Source organism: Astyanax mexicanus, chromosome 23 (genome assembly GCF_023375975.1).
Source record: "Astyanax mexicanus isolate ESR-SI-001 chromosome 23, AstMex3_surface, whole genome shotgun sequence".
NCBI classification, from domain to species: Eukaryota; Metazoa; Chordata; class Actinopteri; order Characiformes; family Acestrorhamphidae; genus Astyanax; species Astyanax mexicanus.
The window spans coordinates 30,424,277-30,449,110 of NC_064430.1; the positions used below are offsets into that span (position 1 = coordinate 30,424,277).

At 40.7% G+C, this 24,834-nt stretch overlaps 1 protein-coding gene across 3 annotated transcripts in view; it reads right to left on the reverse strand.

Moving 5' to 3' along the window:
• apba2b (amyloid beta (A4) precursor protein-binding, family A, member 2b) overlaps positions 1-24,834 on the reverse strand; it is a 255,994-nt gene that overhangs the window by 182,379 nt on the left and 48,781 nt on the right. For all 3 annotated transcript variants that reach the window (XM_049471040.1, XM_049471042.1, XM_022665124.2), the window contains exon 2: positions 7,204-7,249. The gene's annotated coding sequence lies outside the window, so the exon portion shown is untranslated. The remainder of the gene's footprint in view (positions 1-7,203; positions 7,250-24,834) is intronic.

A 24,834-nucleotide genomic window follows, 5' to 3' on the forward strand; every position in this document is an offset into this window, starting at 1 on the left:
TCACATAAAAAACTGCAGACATGGCAACCCTGACTATAATCCTCTCAAAACTCGCTAAAAAGTGTGCTAATGTTACTGCAGATCAGGGATGCTAAATTTAAAGCTGAGTATTGGCAAGAACTTGGTGATACAATATGTTTCACGATACAGGGGTAACCATTCAATACACTGCAATATACTGTGATACTGTAAGCAAAGTGATATACTGCATATTATGTAAAGGGGACATACAGTATTACGTTTTTGTATTTCAGCTTGAGTCTCAACTGCCCCATAACCCATCAACAACCAGCAGATCAGTTAACATAAACATAATTTCGAGTTGAACTTACACAGAAATGAGACAGTACACAGCAGGATTAGCCAGCAGACTTTGTCTGAGGGAGGGATCTGTACCTACTGTCCGTGGCAAGTCAGCAGGGGCTGAGGGAAATGTAAGTACTTTCAAATAATGAGTTTTGTGCTTCTATCACAGTTAAGCATCAACTAGCTTGTTTTAAACACTTAGCTTAAACATGGCATAACAATAATGTTGTGCCATTAATGCCATTAATGTCTGAACCACTGGCAACAAAAGTAAGTGCACTCAATAAGCCATTTTTTTCTCCCCAGTGACATGTGCACCTCATGGCAAAGAACTCTCTGAGGATCTGAAAAAAGTCTATAAGAAGCTATAAGAAGCAGGCAGTGCTGGATAATAATGGTGGCCCACAAAATCTTGACACTTTGGGCACAATTTGTCCTTTTTCACTTATGGGTGCACTCACTTTTGTTGCCAGTAATTTACATTGTATTAAAGTGTGATCTTTAGGATTGCCCCATTGAAAGATATAATAATATATGTAGTAGTACTCACTTTTGTGAGATACTAGGAGTGTAAAGTTACATGTATTCTTTACAAACCTTCACAGTATAGGGGTCAAGGTTCGGTACACACAAAAGCACACAGAATATACGGTGCACAGGCAGGAGACTTGTGAAACCAATGAACGTAACCCAAAAAGTGTAGCTGTAGTACTGTTGCTATTAGCAACTTGCTAGTGACCTAGCCTGTGCTGAAAAGTTTAGCTCTGACTGGAAGTCGGAGCACACAATTAGAGAACAAATAGAGAGTTGACGAACTGTCCACACACTGCTGCTATGCTGCCATAGGAAATTAAATATCACCTGTTGCTTTTCAGTGTGAGCGCAGGGTTAGGCGCTCGGACTGTCTCTCTCTTGCTCTCTCTTTCGCTTGTGCCGTTTATCTCTCTCTCTCTCTCTCTCTCTCTCTCTATCTCTCTGAGATTATAATACAGTACAAAATTATCTAGTCTGCCAGACCTAAACAACACTACACTACACTACATCTTGTCACAATAATATTGGAAAATTCCAGCATTAAAAAAAATGTATTATGATTTTAATTCATTAAAATTTATTTAAAGTGACTGACACCACTAAAATAATTTAATTTATCTAATAATCTAATGCTGATATTTCGTAAAAAGAACTCAAACACTGGAATGCATCCAGTAATACGTTTAGGAAAAAATATTTGTAGTTTAGGCAGTTGTTGTTTTTGTTCTTAATAAAGCGTCACAATCATGCACATTGTTTTTTTGTTTCAAGATCCAAAAGATGGATCCTCTCAAGATGACAGTAGGAGAGAACCCTGGTTTCAATCATTTAATAAAATAGCTCGAGCCCCGTTACAACACTCCATCTCAAAAAAACTAAACATGATTATAATGAAGATTCATTGTTATTATTAAGTTAATAAAGGTGCGGCTATACAGAATGTCCAGTCTTCCATCAACTAGGGTGACCAAACGTCCGTATTTCCCGGGACATGTCCGTATTTCACGTCCTGTCCCGGGCGTCCCTGTTTTTTTTAAAAAAAAAAGTGAGGAAATGTCCTGGTTTTTAAATGACCTTCATTGGACCATTAAATTTACAGGCACTAGGGCACTGCGCACGGCGCTGCGTGTGACATAATCCCTGAGTCGCGTCAGTGAGAGCAGCCCTTTTCTTAAGGGGGGGAATGCAGCCTAGAGGGGGCGCCAAATCAAAGCTCCACATAAATTTCCTCTCACAAGCCCACCCCCCACCCCCCCGACTGAATTTAACTCCCACAGTCTCAGTCAGTCAGTCACCTTATTCACCACACAGCCTGTCACTCACCTCGTCCACAGTGTCTCCCTCTTTGTAAAATCTATGTCTATGATAGGTTTAAAAATAAAGAAAACTTAAGAAAACGTAAAAAAATTAAATAAAACAAACAAAAACCCTAAAAAAAAAAAAACGTGGAATAACAGTTCAGTCTAACTGCTGCTCTTATAATAACATTTAAGAACACGGCAAAAAAACTCATTTATGTAATTCACGTAAAAATGAAGTTACTGTAAAAAAGTGACGGCCTATTTAAAAAGCAACAGAAGTTGGTCATTTGTATCATTTCTTACATATTTAGGATGTTTTTTACTCACTTTTTTTTCACTCCCACAACCTTAATCTTTTACAGCTTCAAAAACCTGTATTATGCAAATTAGGTGTTGACGTCATTTAGCCAGGTGTCCTGGTTTACCCAAATAAAAATATGGTCACCCTACATCAACCATACCTATAAAACCGTGGGATTTATACCGAGGTGTGAACCGAAGCATGAATTTTCTGTATCGCTTCACCCCTATGAGATACTGTTTGAAAAGCTTTGATTTCAGAAGGTGTAAACAGGTGTCTTTAAACTGGTGGTGTGATTATTGGTATACCGTAGATGTGCACACTCTGCATTGTCCCCCCACAAACACACACTAACACACGTCGTCTCACGACGAACATCTGCTCCATAAATCAGCCCCCCGCTGTGGAACCCCCTCACTCTGCAGATTCCTCTGTTCTCCCTCACCTGACCCGCCTGACAGAGAGGCTGCTAATCACCTGATGATCTGGAACAGGTGTGCTGCAGCGGCACAACCACAAAAACGTGCCACACACATCATCGCCACCATGCCAGGCCCGGCGCTGAACCGCCTCCATGAATATTAACGTGAAGATGAGGATGAATAAGTGATGAAGGAGGGCTGCGAGAGGTGAGCAGCTCAGCTGTTGTTTTTCTCTCCTCTTCCTCCTCCCTCCTCATCTTCAAAGAAACCCAGTTCTGTGCCCGGTCCGCGTGTGGCACCTCCTCCCGCCCAGCTCTCTCCGCATCTGCGCCGCCGCGCTTTACGATAGATTTCCTGCCATAGATTTCTTCAGTTTCTCAGAGCAATCTGCTGAGAGGCGCCGTGATGCCATCAACCCTCACAGCACTGCGGCTTGATTCATTTGATTCATTGATTCATTTAGTTAAGTTCTGAACCGCAGCAGCAGCAGCAGCAGCATTGTCTGATAACAGCGCCAGCCACTCAGAACCTTTTAGAACCTCTCAGAGTCCAGATACTGTTAGATATAATGCACAGGAACTGGAAGTTCCCAACACTGTTTTCATACACAATAATATCTTTATAATATTTGAAACCATTAAAAAGATGATGGAATCATTAATTTGGCTAACATTCTGTTGTTTGTTGTGTTTTTATGTCATTGATTAAAACAGTATAGTAAAGGGAAGCAGTGTAAAAATGGAACTGTTACAGTATAAATGTGTCGCTCGTTTATTGCTAATAGAATTAAGCTGTTCCACCTTAAATGGTCCAGCAGTTATGGTGCACCCTTTGGGCTGTATTTTAGTGATCTATAGACAAGTCGTCAACGGTGCAACATAAAGCTTGATTTAGCACGTCAGTGTGTCTTTGCTATCGTAACGACGGGAAAAGCACACCTTGTGCGGTTTGAAACGCGCAAAAAGCATATACTAATTCTCTTAATTAATCTTAGGAGTGTTTTGGGCGTAACATGAAATAGACCAATCAGAGTGTTACCTGCCATTCCCTTTAAAAGCCAGGTACTTGAATGGCGCAGTGCTTCTGCACTGCTCAGAATAGGAAATTGACCTGCTAGTTCACGCTGTTAAGGTGTACAAGCATCTCATTTATCTAATTTATGGGAACAGTAATGTTATTTTATTTAGAATTCTGTTAATTGTTGATGTAAAAGTTTGTGCACTGCTGTGTGTCCTTTTGTATGTGTAACAAGCGGGGGTGTACGTGTTTTGGGGATGTGCCTGTGTTGCCAAGATAGCAATGAACGTCTGACCATTCTCTGTCTGTTTAGGTTGTATTTAGTCAGCATTGCATGTGGGTTTTCAATTGCCAAGATAGCATTATGGCAGAAATTTACCTAAACCCACTTCCTGTTCCCACTGGCGTAGACATATTCACATTGCTATTTAAATTGCACGGATGCAAAGCGTGAAAATACCCATTTGGTGGTGTGAAAGATAGCAATGGGCATCACGACACACATTGAGCAGGATATAAAAAAGGGCCCTTTATTTTAGCTCGTTCCTCTGTTTATGCATAAATATTTGACCAGCATAACTAACCTGGCATCAGCATCGGTGTTAGCATTGCTACTTTGTTGTTAGCATCGCAACCATATCATTTGCACTGCTGCCAGGCCGTTAGCTTTGCTACTGTGCCATTAGCAATGCTATCATGCCAGCTTCTGGACTCATTCAGCATCGTTACTGTGGTATTTGCATCACTTTTGCAGTGTTAGCATCATCTAGCTTTGCTACTTTGTCATTAGCATGAGTATTGTGCTGGCTGAAGGCCGCACTCAGCTTTACTACTTTGGTATTAGTATTGGATGCAGAGTTAGCCTTGCCAAAGTCCTTAAAGGTAAGTCAGCCAGTTATATCCAATTGTACAAGACCAGCCTTTCATCTGTTTGAATAAGGAGAGACCGAAATACTCTAAACCCAAGATATTTCATATCAGTGATAAAATATCCTAAATTTGAGTCTATAGATAATGAGATAATAAGTAAGAAGTGCAGTAAGTACAGATATTTGGTTCTGCTGTTTGTTTGATTTAAAAATTGAACTTTTATTTTGTTGCAATAGTATATTATATAATAAAAGAATATGCCCCGTACAACCTAACTGGAGCACTGACGATTTTGGGTAAATTAATTTTTTTTTAGTTGAGCTTTATAGTGCGAAAAATACTGTTAAAGAAAATGCTGAATACTTAAGTACTTAAAGTCACTTTTTGGGTAGTACTTGGGTAGTTTTTATTTTATTTTATTTTATTTCATTTATTTTCTTCCTTTTATGTTTTCTTAATATATATTTTTTTCTTATTATTATTATTTTTATAATTATTAATATTTTTTATAATTGTGGTTATTTTATTCCTTTATTTTTTATTTTTTTATGTTTTATTACTATTTTTTCTGTGCTTAAATGTTATTATTCTGTGTATTTATCTCTTTGTTTTATTGCTCTACATTTTAGCCTGTTTGCACATCATTTTATTTCGAATTATTTTATTTTTACTTAATTAAATCTTACATTGTTTGCTTGTTTTTATAATTTAAACTTAATTTTCAATCCCTGTAACTTTATGTAAGCTCGGCTACATTGAAAATGAGGGTTACCCTCAATGTATTTACCAAATGAAAATAAAGGTTGATTGATTGATTGATTGATTATAATTACTGGGAAAGGCCAATGCAGTTAACAGGTAATGGAAAAGTATATATCACCAATTCACATTATGTAAACAGCTTGCAAATTGACTGCATTTGGGCTGAGGAAAACTGTACTCTGTACATGTTGGATTTTTTGGGGCAGATTCTCTGCAGATCTGTGCAGATTATAATATTATAATTCTCAGAAACACAGCAGTATTAATATTTTGCGGATCGCAGGACATGCACAAATCCTGCGTAATGCTTGTTGCTTTAGCAGCTGTGTAATCCTGGATGGATCACACATGATTGCTGCTAAAGTTGTGATTTTACAGCCAATACTCTGGGGTTAAATCCCACAGCCAGGCAGAGCAAATACTGTATATCACACAGCAGTATACTGTAGAGTACATATACATAGACAGGCTACTATCACATCAACACCATCATCATCATCATCATGCTACTGAAGAAGCCAATCATCGGACGCAACACAGGTAAATAACACAGTGAACAAAGAGAGCATCCACTAAAAGAGATCCAACAAGTATCAAAGGTTCAGTCTGGAATTTAATGGATGCTTATAAAAATGTGGAGTACAATTGTGTTCAAAATGATTTAACCCCTTACTGCAGTAAAGTGGTTTAGCCCATTAGGAACAGAATAAGATACCTGTTGATCCCTGCTAGAAACTTGCATGAACATTTTTAATAGGGGTGTCACGATTTCGATATTTCATCGAAATCGATCGAAATTATGTCATGGTCTCGAGCATCGAAGTCAAAAAGAGGATCGACGATCCCTCCCACAAATGGCGCAGCACGCTACGTGGACATTCTCATCTTCTTAAAGAAAAACTTATAAATATAAAAATAACAGTTGTTTTGTCTAGCCTCAAATATGTTAATAGTTTTGGTACCTTAAGGAGCATCTTTCTCTCAGATAAAGTTAATAATATATCTTTATTAAAGAAAAAAACTTCTCATTCTCAGGGACCGAAAAAGTCTTAAAGTCTTATTTTTCATGTTTAACTGTTATAGTAGGATAGAGTTCAGTTTGTTAAGGCTCTAATTGTTCTATTATTTTGTACATGACTGTTCCTGTATTTTTTTATTATTTATTTTGTTATGTTGCACATTGCTGTTTTAATAGTGCACACTGCTGCTACCAAAAAAGCCACTAGTTGGCATTACATATATATCTTAATTAAATGATTTAAATTTGACCATTAGTGCCTAATGTGGTGTATTACATATCACTTGTATCACTTTGCATCACTTAAATCAAGCCCACCTTTTAAAATAGGATATTGTAAATTTGATGAATCAAACCAAAGACTGACCATAGACTAATCTAAAACTGGCATAGGCCTCTCTGCTGTAAAAAAGAGAAAAAAGAAAATCGAGAATCGAATCAAATCGTGACCCTAAAATCGGAAATAAAATCGCATCGAGGATTTAGAGAATCGTGACACCCCTAATAAAGAGTAAGAGAAATTAGTTTACGTTCATTTACAGACCATTTTTTAAATTAAAAATCGAGTATTTTCTATAAGACACAGCTAATAAATAAAGCAATGCTCCAGTATGTGACTGCATTCGTCCTAAAAGCAGAAACCTCTCCAACAGTGGAAGTTGCAGCACTCACCGATAGCTGTAGGGTGAAGAAGCTCCTTTATCTTTCAGACACAAACCTGGAACAAAAGCAAAGAGAGGAGCATGAGAGAGGATCTATCACTCCAACGGAGGAGACAGCTTTGATCTATGAGCCCCTCTGCACTTCAGAGCAGGATTTAGGCGTTTGCAGAAAGTCTGAAGGCAGAAACCAGGACCCACCATCAGAAAGTCAACTTTTGTAGAAGAAATGAAATAAACATGAAGACGAGAGAAAATCTCAAACATGGCCAACCAGCTGCATCAGAAATGCCTCATGCAGGTATAGATACAGAGTTTTCCAATATAATGATGATTTTATTTAAACACATATTTAAATGTATGATTTGTTTTAGCCCACACTGAGTTTGAATTGAAATTATTCATCAGTTGAATCAACTTAATAAAAACAGTATGCGGGGGACGAGACGTGGAGAGCAGACGCACTGAAAAACACAAAATAAACAAACAAATAACTCAAGAAACAAAGAAACACGGAGTACATGGAGACTAGAGAAACCAAAGGAACAAATAACCTGACTGACGTAGAACACATACAACAGCGGACAGGGGAAACGGGTACAAGGGGACTATTTATACACACGGACCAGGACAGGAAACAGGAAACACCTGGGAGCGGTTAACAAGGGGGCGGAGCTACAAATGAACAGGTAAGCACACAGAAGACAAGGGCAGAGACATGGGATACATACTGGCAAGTGAAGAGGGAAAATAAACTCAGATACAGACCAGAGAGAGACGCAAAACCAGCCGAGAATGTAACACAATAATTGAATTTTCATTGCCTTCTGTCAGGATCTATTTGCATACTGGGTGTGTCCCCCAGTTTCTGAACCTCATCGTCAATGTGCAGTCATTGTAGATCATAAATATTGTGATTAACTCTCTGGCCTCTATGTTTTAGGCTGTAAGAGCTGTAAGTATTGGAAGTTGGAAGTGTTTACTGTATACTGCTCACTCTATTTTGTTTTCTGTTTTCTCTATCTAATCTTTAAATCTATATTTTACTTAAAGCAGCACTAGGTAGGATTTCCTTGATTTTTGATCCTTTTAAAGAAGTAAAATTACAGCTTGAAACTCACTGCAGCGCTGCATTGAGGTGTAATAGGAGGAATAGCAATGCTCTCGTGTCTGTGCCGGAGACCAGACTCTGTAAGTTTTCCGAGGCGGCCGCAACCAACGCTCGCAAGAACTGCGACCTGCTTTCCGACCTTTAGTTCTAACAGTTCTACAAGGATTACCTATGGGGATGGGTGGGGTTACACAGCTTTCTGAAATCGAACAGCAGGGGTCGCCCGACCTGTGGTGGCTTCAATTTTGAGAGACGATGCTCTGTCCAGCTATACACAGTCTATGTCTGAAACATATTGAGATATGAGTTTTTCATCATATCGCCCAGCTCCGCTGGGACACTGGAGGGAATTTCTTTTTAACAATGCATTACATTATCTGGGATACACCTGATATAATGCCTGTCAGCTGAATCCAGGACCCTCCTGAGATGAAATCCTGGCGATGCCGCTGCACTGCAGGCTCTCTTTCTAATACAGCTTTGGACAAGTCATCAGCCCCAGTCATCATTCGTCTCTAGGGAGCTGCTGTCAGGGGTGGCGTGACATGATGCTTCTGCCAATTAAACCAGCCGAAGCTCCGCTTGGTCTCTGGACAGGTCTGGACAGCCCAGAACGCTCCGGCTCCTTAGCAGAGCCTCAGCCTGGGCCTGGCTCACTGTTCAGAGCACTGAGACTCGCCTGCTGAGATTACGCTACGTTAGCTCATAAAGACGCTGGCTAATTCATTCAGCCGCCCCATTCTCCTGTCACTGCGGGAGACGAACGGGGAGGAGAGGCGGCGGAGAGATAGGGCTGTCCCGCCCCAGACAGGCAGTAAAGGAACCTTTCTCTCCTCCTTTACCTCCACGCTAATGCTTGTTATCCTGTGGCGACGCATCCGGCCCAGCAGATGTTTCTCCAGCGATAAGCCCAGTAATGACACCGAGTTTATCCCCCACAGACTGGGGTGACTTTACCCCGTGCATTTGTAAGCCTAATTGTCGCCGTGTCCTTTTAACGTGTCCATCTTAGGAGATTAGCATTTCAGAGCCAGGAAAAAACAAACAACCCGCGCTAGACTAACACCAGCACGTCTACTTTATACTTTATACACCCGTCCAAGAAAAATGCCACTCTATTCTAATCTCTGCAGCGGCGGACAGCTGAGATCTTTGTTCCAGTGCTCTGGATCTGACAACACAATGCAGAGAGGAGTTCTTTCAAAGGACGAGAAAAGTAAAAAAGAAAATAAAGTCGCCCAGTCGTATCTTAGGCTTCAGTGACTCTGCACTGTATCAATGATGACAAATGCTCATTGAAAAAATAGTGTGCAGATGGAAAAGAATATATGGAATAAAACTTTATTTGAGTGAATGTAATGATGATATACAGCTCTGAACAAAAAAAAAAAGAGACCACTTAAAAATGATGAGTTTCTTTGATTTTAACAAATTGAAAACCTCTGTAATATAATCAAGAGGAAGATGGATGATCACAAGCCATCAAACCACCAAACTGAACTGCTTGAATTTGAATTTCTGAACCAGGAGTGTAAGTATAAAGTTATCCAAAAGCAGTATGTAAGACTAGTGGAGGAGAACACCAGTATTGATTTCTGAACTCTTAAAACTTTATAATATGAACTTATTTTCTTTGCATTATTTGGGGTCTGAGGTCTTTGTTATTTCAGCCATTTCTCAGCCATTTTCTCTGCAAATAAATGCTCTAAATGACAATATACACTACCGTTCAAAAGTTTGGGGTCACATTGAAACGTCCTTATTTTTGAAGGAAAAGCACTGTACTTTTCAATGAAGATAACTTTAAACTAGTCCTAACTTTAAACAAATACACTCTGTACATTGCTAATGTGGTAAATGACTATTCTAGCTGCAAATGTCTGGTTTTGGTGCAATATCTACATAGGTGTATAGAGGCCCATTTCCAGCAACTATCACTCCAGTGTTCTAATGGTACAATGTGTTTGCTCATTGGCTCAGAAGGCTAATTGATGATTAGAAAACCCTTGTGCAATCATGTTCACACACCTGAAAACAGTCTAGCTCATTACAGAAGCTACAAAACTGACCTTCCTTTGAGCAGATTGAGTTTCTGGAGCATCACATTTGTGGGGTCAATTAAACGCTCAAAATGGCCAGAAAAAGAGAACTTTCATCTGAAACTCAACAGTCTATTCTTGTTCTTAGAAATGAAGGCTATTCCATGCGAGAAATTGCTAAGAAATTGAAGATTTCCTACAACGGTGTGTACTACTCCCTTCAGAGGACAGTACAAACAGGCTCTAACCAGAGTAGAAAAAGAAGTGGGAGGCCGCGTTGCACAACTAAGCAAGAAGATAAGTACATTAGAGTCTCTAGTTTGAGAAACAGACGCCTTACAGGTCCCCAACTTACGGTGGCCCTGAAGTGCAAAACAAATTAACATGTCAGAAAACAAAATTACAAAAACTAAAACACATTTACAAAACTTAAAACAAATTTACAAGACGCAAAACATTTTTCCCAGCACTGAAACACTTTTACAAATGCTGAAACACTTTTACCAGCACTAAAACACTTTTACAAACGCTGAAACAGTTTTACAAACGCTAAAACACTTTTACAAACGCTAAAACACTTTTACAAACGCTGAAACACTTTTACAAACGCTAAAACACTTTTACAAACGCTGAAACACTTTTACAAACTGCGATTTCTGACGGAAAGGGAGGGTCTAACACACAAGAAGTGCTTGATGCGGACCCTCCTTGTCAGTCAAGCTGCGTTACGATGAGAGAGTGGAGTTATGGACACTAAACTATGTTTTGTGGCACGTATTTTAGCAGCAGCAGTAAATACTTAAACTATCCCTGTCCTGTTGCTACCCCCGCCGCGGGGTTCACCTAATACCCCGGGGGTTCAGCTAATGCCCGGCGGCCATCAGCCACTGCCCCCGCCGCAGGGTTCACCTAATACCCCGGGGGTTCAGCTAATGCCACGCGGCCATCAGCCACTGCCCCCGCCGCGGGGTTCAGCCACTGCCCCCCGGTTATCAGCCACTGCCCCCGCCGCGGGGTTCAGCTAATGCCACGCGGCCATCAGCCACTGCCCCCGCCGCGGGGTTCAGCTAATGCCACGCGGCCATCAGCCACTGCCCCCGCCGCGGGGTTCAGCTAATGCCACGCGGCCATCAGCCACTGCCCCCGCCGCGGGGTTCAGCTAATGCCACGCGGCCATCAGCTAATGCCCCCGCTGCGGGGTTCAGCTAATACCCCACGGAGTTCAGCCACTGCCCCGCGGCCATCAGCTAATGCCCCCGCCGCGGGGTTCAGCTAATGCCCCACGGAGTTCAGCCACTGCCCCGCGGGGTTCAGCCACTCCTGTACTGTATTACCTGAACCCCGCGGGGCAGTGGCTGATGGCCGCCGGGCATTAGCTGAACCCCGCGGCGGGGGGGGCAGTGACTGATAACCGCGGGGCAGTGGCTGATGCCCGCCGGGCATTAGCTGAACCCCGCGGCGGGGGCAGTGACTGATAACCGAGGGGCAGTGGCTGAACCCCCGGGGTATTAGGTGAACCCCGCGGCGGGGGCAGTGGCTGATAACCGCGGGGCAGTGGCTGAACCCCTGGGGTATTAGCTGAACCCCGCGGCGGGGGCAGTGGCTGATGGCCGCCGGGCATTAGCTGAACCCCCGGGGTATTAGGTGAACCCCGCGGCGGGGGTAGCAACAGGACAGGGATAGTTTAAGTATCTACTGCTGCTGCTAAAATACGTGCCACAAAACATAGTTTAGTGTCCATAACTCCACTCTCTCATCGTAACGCAGCTTGACTGACAAGGAGGGTCCGCATCAAGCACTTCCTGTGTGTTAGACCCTCCCTTTCCGTCAGAAATCGCAGTTTGTAAAAGTGTTTCAGCGTTTGTAAAAGTGTTTCAGCGTTTGTAAGTGTTTCAACGTTTGTAAAAGTGTTTCAGCGTTTGTAAAAGTGTTTCAGCGTTTGTAAGTGTTTCAACGTTTGTAAAAGTGTTTCAGCGTTTGTAAAAGTGTTTCAGCGTTTGTAAAAGTGTTTCAGCGTTTGTAAAAGTGTTTCAGCGTTTGTAAGTGTTTCAACGTTTGTAAAAGTGTTTCAGCGTTTGTAAAAGTGTTTCAGCGTTTGTAAGTGTTTCAACGTTTGTAAAAGTGTTTCAACGTTTGTAAAAGTGTTTCAGCGTTTGTAAAAGTGTTTCAGCGTTTGTAAGTGTTTCAACGTTTGTAAAAGTGTTTCAGCGTTTGTAAAAGTGTTTCAGCGTTTGTAAGTGTTTCAACGTTTGTAAAAGTGTTTCAGCGTTTGTAAAAGTGTTTCAGCGTTTGTAAAAGTGTTTCAGCGTTTGTAAGTGTTTCAACGTTTGTAAAAGTGTTTCAGCGTTTGTAAAAGTGTTTCAGCGTTTGTAAGTGTTTCAACGTTTGTAAAAGTGTTTCAGCGTTTGTAAAAGTGTTTCAGCGTTTGTAAGTGTTTCAACGTTTGTAAAAGTGTTTCAGCGTTTGTAAAAGTGTTTCAGCGTTTGTAAAAGTGTTTCAGCGTTTGTAAAAGTGTTTCAGCGTTTGTAAGTGTTTCAACGTTTGTAAAAGTGTTTCAGCGTTTGTAAGTGTTTCAACGTTTGTAAAAGTGTTTCAGCGTTTGTAAGTGTTTCAACGTTTGTAAAAGTGTTTCAGCGTTTGTAAAAGTGTTTCAGCGTTTGTAAAAGTGTTTCAGTATTTGTAAAAGTGTTTTGCGTCTTGTAAATTTGTTTTAAGTTTTGTAAATGTGTTTTAGTTTTTGTAATTTTGTTTTCTGACATGTTAATTTGTTTTGCACTTCAGGGCCACCGTACCAACTGGCATCTTCATTAAATAGTACCCGCAAAACACCAGTGTCAACATCTACAGTGAAGAGGCGGCTGCGGGATTTTGGGCTTCAGGGCAGAGTGGCAAAGAAAAAGCCATATCTGAGACTGGCTAATAAAAGAAAAAGATTAAGATGGGCAAAAGAACACAGACATTGGACAGAGGAAGACTGGAAAAAAGTGTTGTGGACGGATGAATCCAAGTTTGAGGTGTTTGGATCACAAAGAAGAACGTTTGTGAGACGCAGAACAAATGAAAAGATGCTGGAAGAATGCCTGACGCCATCTGTTAAGCATGGTGGAGGTAATGTGATGGTCTGGGGTTGCTTTGGTGCTGGTAAGGTGGGAGATTTGTACAGGGTAAAAGGGATTCTGAATAAGGAAGGCTATCACTCCATTTTGCAACACCATGCCATACCCAGTGGACAGCGCCTGATCGGAGCCAATTTCATCCTACAACAGGACAATGACCCTAAACACACCTCCAAATTGTGCAAGAACTATTTACAGCAGAAGCAGGCAGCTGGTATTCTATTGGTAATGGAGTGGCCAGCGCAGTCACCAGATCTGAACCCCATTGAGCTGTTGTGGGAGCAGCTTGACCGTATGGTACGCCAGAAGTGCCCATCCAACCAATCCAACTTGTGGGAGCTGCTTCTAGAAGCGTGGGGTGCAATTTCTCCAGCTTACCTCAACAAATTAACAGCTAGAATGCCAAAGGTGTGCAATGCTGTAATTGCTGCAAATGGAGGATTCTTTGATGAAAGCAAAGTTTGATGTAAAAACAATGTTATTTCAAATACAAATCATTATTTCTAACCTTGTCAATGTCTTGACTCTATTTTCTATTCATTTCACAACGTATGGTGGTGAATAAGTGTGACTTTTCATGGAAAACACAAAATTGTTTGAGTGACCCCAAACTTTTGAACAGTAGTGTATATATATATATATATATATATATTTTTTTTTTTTTTTTTTTTTTTTTTGGAATTTGGGAGAAATGTTTTCCGTAGTTTATAGATTTTTCCAGAGCTGTATGTAATGAGATTGAGACGGACATGACGTATACAGGTTCTGTACAGCATCCTGCAGCACATTTAACCACAGACACTGTTACAGCTAAACCTGTAGATCCTGCTCTACACTCGTGGGTTGAAGCTGAAGCTGCAGTCCCAGTTCTTCCCTTTGGACTAGTGGAGACATTCTTAGGAAATACTGCTGAGTGTAGGGGAGCATTATCCTGCTGAAAAAAGCCAGTTGGAAGCCCCGCCATGATGCCCTGCACTATATATCTCTGAGCTGTTGGTGTCCCTCGTATCTCTACTTGAACTTTAATTTGTCATTAAAAACATAAGGTCCAGTCTTTAGTACTCTTTCAGTCCAGTGTCTCCTTTCAAAGTATGTTGACTGAGCAAAATGTATTTGAGTGCCTTATACAGAAAGGCATGTCTAGCAGTCAGTGATCTCTCACCAGGAGGTACACTACCCAGAAGTATTTTTTATAGGGCAGTGAAGGAAGCACTTTTACACACTCTTGTGACAAAACCCAGTCTCATCAGACCATCCCATCTTTCTGACACATAACTAAATTACAATTATTGCAGCAATGATGGGTGTGTTACTGACATATTACTGAAAACCATTTATCTCAGTAAAAGTATTAGTTTTAGCCTGAAAAAACATCACATATTATTATGACAGATGCAAATAAACATGAGAACAGAAATAATTCAGAAATTCTAATTTTAAAGAAAGCATCGATCAGCTGCTCTCTCCTGAATTACAGATGTTTTACATGTTTTTGTACAGATGTTATTTGTATTTATTCTAATATTAATGTACTACTGTGCTAATATCGCAGTAATAATATTAATGATATCACTTTGATTATAGTGTATAGATACTTGGCATCAGTTATGGATTTTTTTTTATTGACACATAGAAGCTTGTCCCCTAATTAGACTAACTAATTAGACATTTCTTCACATGGTGGCGTTAATCAAATGAATAAGGTAAACCTGCAGAGAAAATATTGGTTGAGAAATTCTGTGAAACAGACACCATTAAATCCATAATTGTCAAAATCCCACCTTACATTCAGCCTCAAATACCCTATATTAACTGGAAAATATATACTTATATATTTATTATAATAATAACAACTCTTAACCTGATACTGGTGGCTGATAATGTGTGTAATAATGCATATTTTCAAATCGCTGGGCTTGCTTATTTGTGCGACCACGTCTTTGCCTGTGCCGTCTATTGGAGACATGGTGTTTCTGCATGGTGTCTATGAGATCCAGCACCTCCCAGTGGTGTATAATGACCACTGATCGCATTTGGTTTGTATTTGGCTTGTAAGCGCTGCATCATTAAAAATGCCTCTTAGCCAATCGCATTGCAGGATCGGAACTAACTGTGGTATAATAAATATTGCAGAATCACAGTATTGCAATATCATCGTCATTTTGGGAGAATGTATCATAATAATACAGGATCATTAGATGCCCTGTGATTCCAACCCCAAATATTGAGCATTTCCTCTGTTTTCTGCCACAAGACACTCGGCCGACGGCCACTTAGCCTGACCGGCCCAATGACACAGCGGTCAACAGCAGCAGCAGCAGCAGCAGTGAGAGAGATGTGCTGATATCCAGAGAGAGGATTTAGCTTCATCACTGGCAGGATGCCCGGCTCTCACAGGGCACTGGGCAGCACAGACATAACTGTAGAGGAGAGGAAACAGAGCCCCCCTCCTCCTCCACCCATCACCCCCCACCCTCTCTCTCTGCCAGCTGTATCCTCTGAGCCTTATTTGGGAAAAGTCGCCATCTGGGAGAGACACTGAGGGCAATTTTACCGCCCAAATCCTGACAAATGGCAGAAGCCACGTGGCGTGCCAGCAGAGCAGTGTGGCTCAAATGCCCTCTCTCAACCTCCCTCTCTCTCTCTCTCTCTCGCTCTCTTTCACACCCTCTCTTTCTCTTTTTCTCACCCTTTCTTTCTCTTTTTCTCACCCTCTCTCACCCTCACTTTCTCTCTCCCTCTCTTTAACCATGCCTCTCCCTCACTTTCTCTCTCTCTTGCTCTCTTTCTTTCACCCTCTCTTACCCTCACTTTTTCTCTCCCTCTGTCACCCTCTCTCTTTTTCTCCCTTTCTTTTACCCTGTCTCACCCTCACTATCTCTCTCTCATTCTCTTTCTCTCACCTGCTCTTTCTCTCTCCCTCTCTCACCCTCACTTTCTCTCCCCCTTTCTTACCCTCTCTTTCTCTCTTTTACCCTGTCTCTCCCTCACTATCTCTCTCTCGCTCTCTTTCTTTCACCCTCTCTTTCTCTCTTACCCTCACTTTCTCTCTCCCTCTCTCACCCTCTCTCTTTTTCTCTTTCTCCCTTACCCTCTCTTGCCCTCACTATCTCTCTCCCTCTCTATCTCTCTCTTACCCACTCTCACCCTCACTCTCACCCTCAAAGGGAGATATTGGGATAGAGGAGTGAAGGAGGGGAAGAAGGAAATTAGGTTAGAAGTAGTTAGTGTGTTAGAGGTGTTAGGAGAGTAAGAGCTCTTTTAATCGCTCTGTCTTCAGGAGCTTATTTAAGATAGTGAGAGATTCTCCTGATCTGGTAGTAGAAGGTAGTTAGTTAGAGGTGTTAGGAGAGTAAGTGCTCTTTGAAGAGCTCTGTCTTCAGGAGTTTATTAAAGATAGTGAGAGATTCTCCTGATCTGGTAGTAGAAGGTAGTTAGTTAGAGGTGTTAGGAGAGTAAGTGCTCTTTGAAGAGCTCTGTCTTCAGGAGTTTATTAAAGATAGTGAGAGATTCTCCTGATCTGGTAGTAGAAGGTAGTTAGTTAGAGGTGTTAGGAGAGTAAGTGCTCTTTGAAGAGCTCAGTCTTCAGGAGTTTATTAAAGATTAGTGCAGGTTAGAAAGGAGCTGTTCTATCATCACCTTCTAGACGATTGTAGTGAAGTGAAGAGCAGTGAAGTGACATGTGCCCGTTTTGGCTGGTTGAAGACCAGAGGTGCTGCTAAATTCTGGATCATCTGGAGTGGTTTTACTACACAGGCCGGGAGGCCCATTAAGATGGCATTGTAGTAGTCGAGGCATGAGATGACCAAGTCTACCATAGAACTTCAACCATAACATTAACAGCATCTACTCTATACTTTATTTTCGTTTTGTCACACAAAAACCTCTCTGACACGATGATGCAAGGCCTCGACAAGACTAGCAACAAAACCTCTTGTTGTGAGGTGGGCGGAGTCTCCATGAGTACAATAGCTTTGGTTGATTAACCGATGGAAAATCGGTTTAGATAGAAAAATTTACATTCTATTAACTTAAGGGAGATGTTGCATCATCCATGTTTTTTTTACAGTCATTTCATTTCATCTTTTTATGACCAAAAGGTCCAGTATGAATATGTTTGTGCATTACTATAATAAAGGTAAACAAGTGGCTTCTACTATTACTAGCATTCTCTGTACAAGCGATGCATAAATGATTTTAACAGTAAACTTCTTTAAAATAAGAGCCTCTCCTCCTCTCCTCCCCTCCATTAACAGTCTGAGAGGACATCTCCAGAGCTGCCAGGCTGCTGGCATTAGTGTCAGTGCACCAGCCTCTGCTGCAGGAGTGTACAGAGTGGACAGGAGTTAGAGAGCTGAGCTGACAGCCAGTGTCACTCCACAGCTACAGAGCAGGAAGGAGCCAGAATTCCCTGTCAGAAAGCCATCAGAGCTCCATCCAAAGGCATTACGCTCTGGACCCGCCGGACCACTGTTGTGGTAATGACCACCAGCTCTAAACGCTTCCACTTAAGCAGCTATATTCCATTACAGACGCGTCCAGCAGCGTCCAGCCGTGTCCTGTTACAGCAGGTGTTCTCTGCTCCATCACAGCAAATTGCTCAATCCACAGCAGTTCAGCTCCCATCATTAACTCAACAATTTCATATCTGTTTACACAGTTTAACTCCTGGATGTCTGCGGGCTATGGCTGTTTTGCTGCACATTCAATTTGCATTTACTGTATTTTTGTTAACACTTTATCGGTGTCACGCTTCCCTATGTCTCCCAAGCTGATCTGGACTCCATTTCCCATAATGCTGCTGACAATCATATGACTTCTCATCATCACATGACACTCACTCGATCTCAGTCACCTGACTATTGATTATTTTCACCTGTTTCCTGTCTATATATACCCTCTCCTTTGTTCAGTTAATTGCCAAGTTTTGACTAGCCACCTAGCATTACTAGCATTTTTGTCGTTTTTAATGTAGGACTTTTTTTGCTTTCATGTTTTAAATCTGAATGTGTCTGACTTCTGTTCAGTCCTGACAATTAGGGTTATTTATTAAGGTCTTGTTCACTGTCCAAAGCTTGCAATTAGAATTTTTTATACGATTGATGATATAACTGGGGTTAATTATAATAAAATAATAATGTTGTTTTTCAAGTATAATTAACCTCCAGATAATAATAATTTAATTCCAACCACTATTTATAGTAATAAAACACAATGTATACATTTTCCACTCTGTTATTAGGGTGCTTTCACACCTGAAAGTCCGGACCGTGGTCTGAACCGAGGTTCATGTGTTGCTACATTGTATAAATTTGGTCCGCTTATTTTTGTTTTCACACTGCAGTTTAGGGAGCACACCAAAGACCTTTGTGTGATACTCCTACATCCTTTCATCATCACTTACGTATCGATGTGTTTTCCTTAACTTGATGCTGATTGGTTTTAGAAGGACATGCGTCTGACGTTGGCGTGTTGATGATAATTCAGCGGGTGGTTCATTCGGCGGGAAGTCTTTCCAGGATCAGGATAAAATTAATAAAATGATTCATTTCATCTCCATAGTAGTCCTGCTGCTATTGTGGTTTTATATCAGCAGCAGCAGCTTCAGGTACAGTACTCTAGATTAGTTTAAATTCACCAAACGAACGAGCTCGTCCTGAAGCAGCTGTATCCACGCCTCATTTTTCCTGCTTTTCCGGTTATTTTGAGAGGGTACTGACTGCAGCCTGCAGGAAGGCGGAGTTGGATGTCCAGTGCGTCCAGCTCCGCCCACTTTGTTAGCATCATGTCTTAGCTCCGCCTCTGAATGGAAGTAAACAATGTACAGGGCAGTTAGCGGACTTTAAATATAATGTGTCGCGTCGTCCGGCTTAAATACTGTGTTACACTACAAGCTTGGGAGACTGACGAGGCGTGGCGTGGACAAAGTGGGCGGGACTGGACGCGCTGGACGTCTAACTCCGCCTTCCCGCAGGCTGCAGTCAGTAGTAGTTGTTTATTTTTCTTCTTCTGCTGCCGTTGTTGAGGAACGCTGCTCGGCTTCCTGTAATTGATCCGAAGTTTGAACCATCCAGAAAAGCTCTTTTACACTGCAGGAGAACCGGACCATGGTTCAGAAGATCCGGGCCGAGACCACCTCTCTTGGTTGGACCAAAATCTGGTCCTTTGGTCCGGACCGTGGTTCGCGACCCCTTTAACACCTGCTACTTTGGTTCGGACCAAACGAGGCAGGTGTGAAAGTACCCTAAGAGAACTTGTATACTAACTTAATTTACATGTTATTCAGGTGTAATTTGCAGCAATTTGATTCATGTGGGCTCTAGATGTGAGTTTATTGATATGATACAGTAAGACTTTAATGATCCATAACATCCATAAATACCAATGTCCGCTAATCTAATGTGAGGTTCCACACATCATTAATTAAAGACTAAGAGGGATTATGCTGAATTATGCCAAAAAGTCAAGGGTCAAACTAGTATTGTATCCCATGACTTTTGCTACGTCCCACAGAATCGAAAGAAAGCTGCGTTGAGCTGTAGGATATGTGGGCGGGGTGATTAGACTCACTCACAAGATAACACCTCACAACATGCACAGGTGAGGGCATTCCCAAACCATTCCCTAAGGAAATACTTTTTTCCCTTAACAATATAAATACTTATTACTAATTACAGACTAAACAGCAGTAAATAACTTGCATAACAGCGTCATAATAAAATATATAATTGCGTTATTATAGCAAATGATGTTATTAGTTATTTTCCCGTATCAGACTTCATTAGTTTTGTGCTAATGAAGGTTAGAATTAATAATTAATGAAGGAATTGAGTCTAATTTAGGCTTCACTGAACCTAGAATGGGACCATAATAAACACCTCATTTATAATTCTTAAATTAAGTGTTCCTGTATGTTTATAACAGCAAAAAAATGAAAGGTTTCTTCACACTCACATGTCTCTATTACAAACAAGGAACTTTATTGATCCAAAAAATGGTTCTTCGATGGCATCCCTCAAAGAACCATGTGGAGCCCTTTTATTTCTGTTACTGTAACTCTGAAATCTCCCATAGAGAATCAATAAAGACTCTTATTCCAGTCTATATCAGCCCTCAACCGTCTGTAATCAAACACCAGCAGTAACTGTAGGGTAGGTCTGTGTATTGGCAAAGTCCTGGTGATACAATACATACAGTCCTATGAAAAAGTTTGGGCACCCCAATTAATCTTAATCATTTTTAGTTCTAAATATTTGGGTGTTTGCAACAGCCATTTCAGAAAATGTGCAATATGCATTAAACCAAAATTTGACCGGTGCAAAAGTATGGGCACCCTTATCATTTTATTGATTTGAATACTCCTAACTACTTTTCACTGACTTACTGAAGCACAAAATTGGTTTGGTAACCTCATTGAGCTTTGAACTTCATAGCCAGGTGTATTAAATCATGAGAAAAGGTATTTAAAGTGACCAATTGCAAGTTGTTCTCCTATTTGAATCTCCTCTGAAGAGTGGCATCATGGGCTCATCAAAACAACTCTCAAATGATCTAAAAACAAAGATTGTTCAACATAGTTGTTCAGGGGAAGGATACAAAAAGTTGTCTCAGAGATTTAACCTGTCAGTTTCCACTGTGAGGAACATAGTAAGGAAATGGAAGAGCACAGGGACAGTTCTTGTTAAGTCCAGAAGTGGCAGGCCAAGAAAAATATCAGAAAGGCAGAGAAGAAGAATGGTGAGAACAGTCAAGGACAATCCACAGACCACCTCCAAAGAGCTGCAGCATCATCTTGCTGCAGATGGTGTCACTGTGCATCGGTCAACAATACAGCGCACTTTACACAAGGAGAAGCTGTATGGGAGAGTGATGCAAAAGAAGCAAAAGCATACCTCAGGTGACTCTGTTTGTGGCGTGCTTGCAGAAATGGCTTCTTTCGCATCACTCTCCCATACAAGTGGTATCTTATTTTTTTCCAGAGCTGTATATATTTCTTAATTTTGGTCTATAATATATCAGTCTGGTATCTATATAAAGTATAAAACCACAGTTTGTGGTATACATCATCAAGCACTGACACTGCCAGGCTACAGCAGCCAACAGTACAGTGTTCTGCCTCAGTGATGTGTTCAGCTGTGTTTTGATTCACTCAATCGCTAAAAAGCAGAGGAAAACTGATAAATAAGGCATTTAAAAGCTGGAAGACATTTAAACTTTAAAATCCGCTGATATTTGGTGAATTATCATGTGATCTGTGTGGTGTTTAGATGCTTTGAGGAACTTATCGGTTCAAGAACTGAGTGCAAATTCGAATCAATGATTCAAATTTTGTTTGCGAGCCCATGTGTTGCTACCAGACTCTGAGCTTGTGTACACACAGAGACACACAGAGCTCAGGACTGAACTTCAGACACTGCATTATACTTCAGAACAGCTGTTTGTGCTAGAAACTAAAAAATAAAGCAGAAAACGAGTCTCAGACAGTTACTGTAAAATAAACTTTGAAGGAGAGTTTGTTATTAAGTGTTTTTCACAATTATTTAATCACAGTTTCTCACTGGAGAGCAATGAAGCTACAGTTTTTTAAAAAAATGGTAGGATGTCTTTTTAGATCTATTTAGCCATATATATGCTTTATGCTGATATGTTGAGGTATTCTTGAGTTATTAAGCTGAGAATAAAAAAGCGGCGCCTGGTGCTGATTGGGTTAAAGTAGCATACCAATACACCAATAAATTAAGTATTGTACCATTTTTTAATAAGAAGAAATATTAAAATTCATTTTTTTAGTAATAATATACCGTGCAACACCATTTCAGTCAGTGACATTATTGCATCATCATTAAATTTATAAAAAATATTATCACCATTATTTTAATTAGTAGTAGTATGATTCATATTTTATTGTGATATTTACTGATATTAAATACTTTTCCATATATACATATATATATATATATATATATATATATATATATATATATATATATACAGTGCCCTCCATAATTATTGGCACCCCTGGTTAAGATGTGTTCTTTAGCTTCTCATAAATTGAGTTTTGTTCAAAATAATATAGGACCACGATGGAAAAAAAGAGTAAAATACAACCTTTAACTCAAGTGAATTTATTCAGTAGGAAAAAAATCCCACATTAAGAAATAATTATTTAACATCAAATCATGTGTGCCACAATTATTAGCACCCCTGATGTTAATACTTTGTACAACCCCCTTTTGCCAACAAAACAGCACCTAATCTTCTCCTGTAATGTTTCACAAGATGGGAGAATACAGAAAGAGGGATCTTTGACCATTCCTCTTTGCACATTCTCTCTAAATCATCCAACGACCTGGGTCCTCTCCAGGGCCGCCGCTCTGCATACGCAGACAACGCAGCCAGCGTTAGGCCTCAACCATTTTGCAGTTGCAGGGAGCCAAATTGACTGAGAATGAAATGTGTTGAAATTATGACATTATTAAATTTAAAACCCAATGTGAATTATTTATGATACGCTCATCTTTTTTGTCTTTAAACATTGCATGGGGCACCTACTCTACTACTTAAAAGCGGCACGTTATTATTTTTGTGCATAATATAATGCCCCCACCCCTATTGCCTGAAATGGCACGGCTCGGTTTGCTCTGTTGGTTGTTGCCAGATGTGACATTTTCCAGTCAAATAAATAATCAAAAAATGCATGGAGGCGCTAAATCTTGCGCATGTTTAACCATTTTTAAAGTGTATGTGGCCATTCTATACAAAAACTTGTCCAGTGCAATATTTGTGTAAGTTAAAAACTTAAAATAAAATAAACAAATAGGATGAAAAATCGTAACTTATCTGGCAACCTTAGTCCTAACTAAAGTAGCAACGCTACTTGAGTTTGGCAGGAGACAAGTTCACCGCGCGAAGTTGCTACTAAATGGTAATTCAACTATGAAGCGACGGTTTGAGTCTGGAGCTGAGAAGAAGAAAAAGAAGCAGAAAGATGAGGCCCATGCATCCCTTTCTGGTGAGTAACTTCGATGATAAAGGTTTAAATAGTTTTGATTACTTCATGTTCAGTGGTGTTGCCTGAGCTAGTTACGTAGGCTTTGCTGATTTGGTAGCTTTAAACGCTTAACTAGAAACTAATCTGGGTATTGCAAGGCACGTGGCACGTTTGCAAATAGTAGTAGTGTAGTTTGAAGATTTTTAGTGACTTTAATAAAAAATTAATAAACAGAGTAGCCTACCTATTGACTAATGCCGTCAGTGCACTATCCAAATGGTCTGTATGACAGCAGGATCAGACAGCTCTATAGATTTTGACAGGCTGATATAAATACACCACGAATATAAACGATAATTTCATAACCTTTAAGGCTGGCTTGTGTAAATGACGTGTCCACTGCTTAAAATAGACATGCATCGTTTCATTTATTATTTATACATTATAAATTGTACTCTTGTGCTGTTCTTCACTGTTATTGGCCTTACTTATAACGCTGTAAATATTCACAGTTACATGTGAAATTTTAATAAATAGTAAAATTTTGCGTAAACCTTGACCAGTAAACCCTGACCAGTTATGCTTAGGGCCTCCAAAACCTTAGCAGCGGCCCTGGTCCTCTCCTCTGCACTCTCCTCTTCAGCTCACCCCACAGGTTTTCAATGGGGTTGAGGTCTGGGGACTGAGATGGCCATGGGAGGAGCTTGATTCTGTGTGCGGTGAACCATTTCTGTGTAGATTTGGCCACATGTTTAGGGTCATTATCTTGCTGAAAGACCCAGTGACGACCCATCTTCAGCTTTCGGGCAGAAGCCACCAGATTTTGTTTTAAAATGTCCTGGTATTTTAGAGCATTCATGATGCCATGCACCCTAACAAGGTTCCCAGGGCCTTTAGAAGAGAAACAGGCCCACAGCATCACTGATCCCCCGCCGTATTTCACAGTGGGCATGAGGTGCTTTTCTGCATACTCAGCTCTTGTGTTACGCCAGACCCACTTAGAGCATTTGTTGCCAAAAAGCTCTATTTTGTTTCATCTGACCAAAGCACACGGTCCCAGTTGAAGTCCCAGTACCGCTTAGCAAACTCCAAACGTTTGCGTTTATGTGAGTGAGAAATGGTTTCTTCCGTGCATGCCTCCCAAACAGCTTGTTGGCATGTAGATAGCGCCTGATGGTTGTTTTGGAGACTTTGTGACCCCAAGAAGCTACCATTTGTTGCAATTCTGTAACAGTGAGCTTTGGAGAACTTTTTATTTCTCTTATCATCCTCCTCACTGTGCGTGGTGGCAAAATAAACTTGCGTCCTCGTCCAGGCTTGTTTACCACTGTTCCAGTTGTTTTAAACTTCTTAATAATTCCTCTGACAGTAGATATGGACAGGTGTA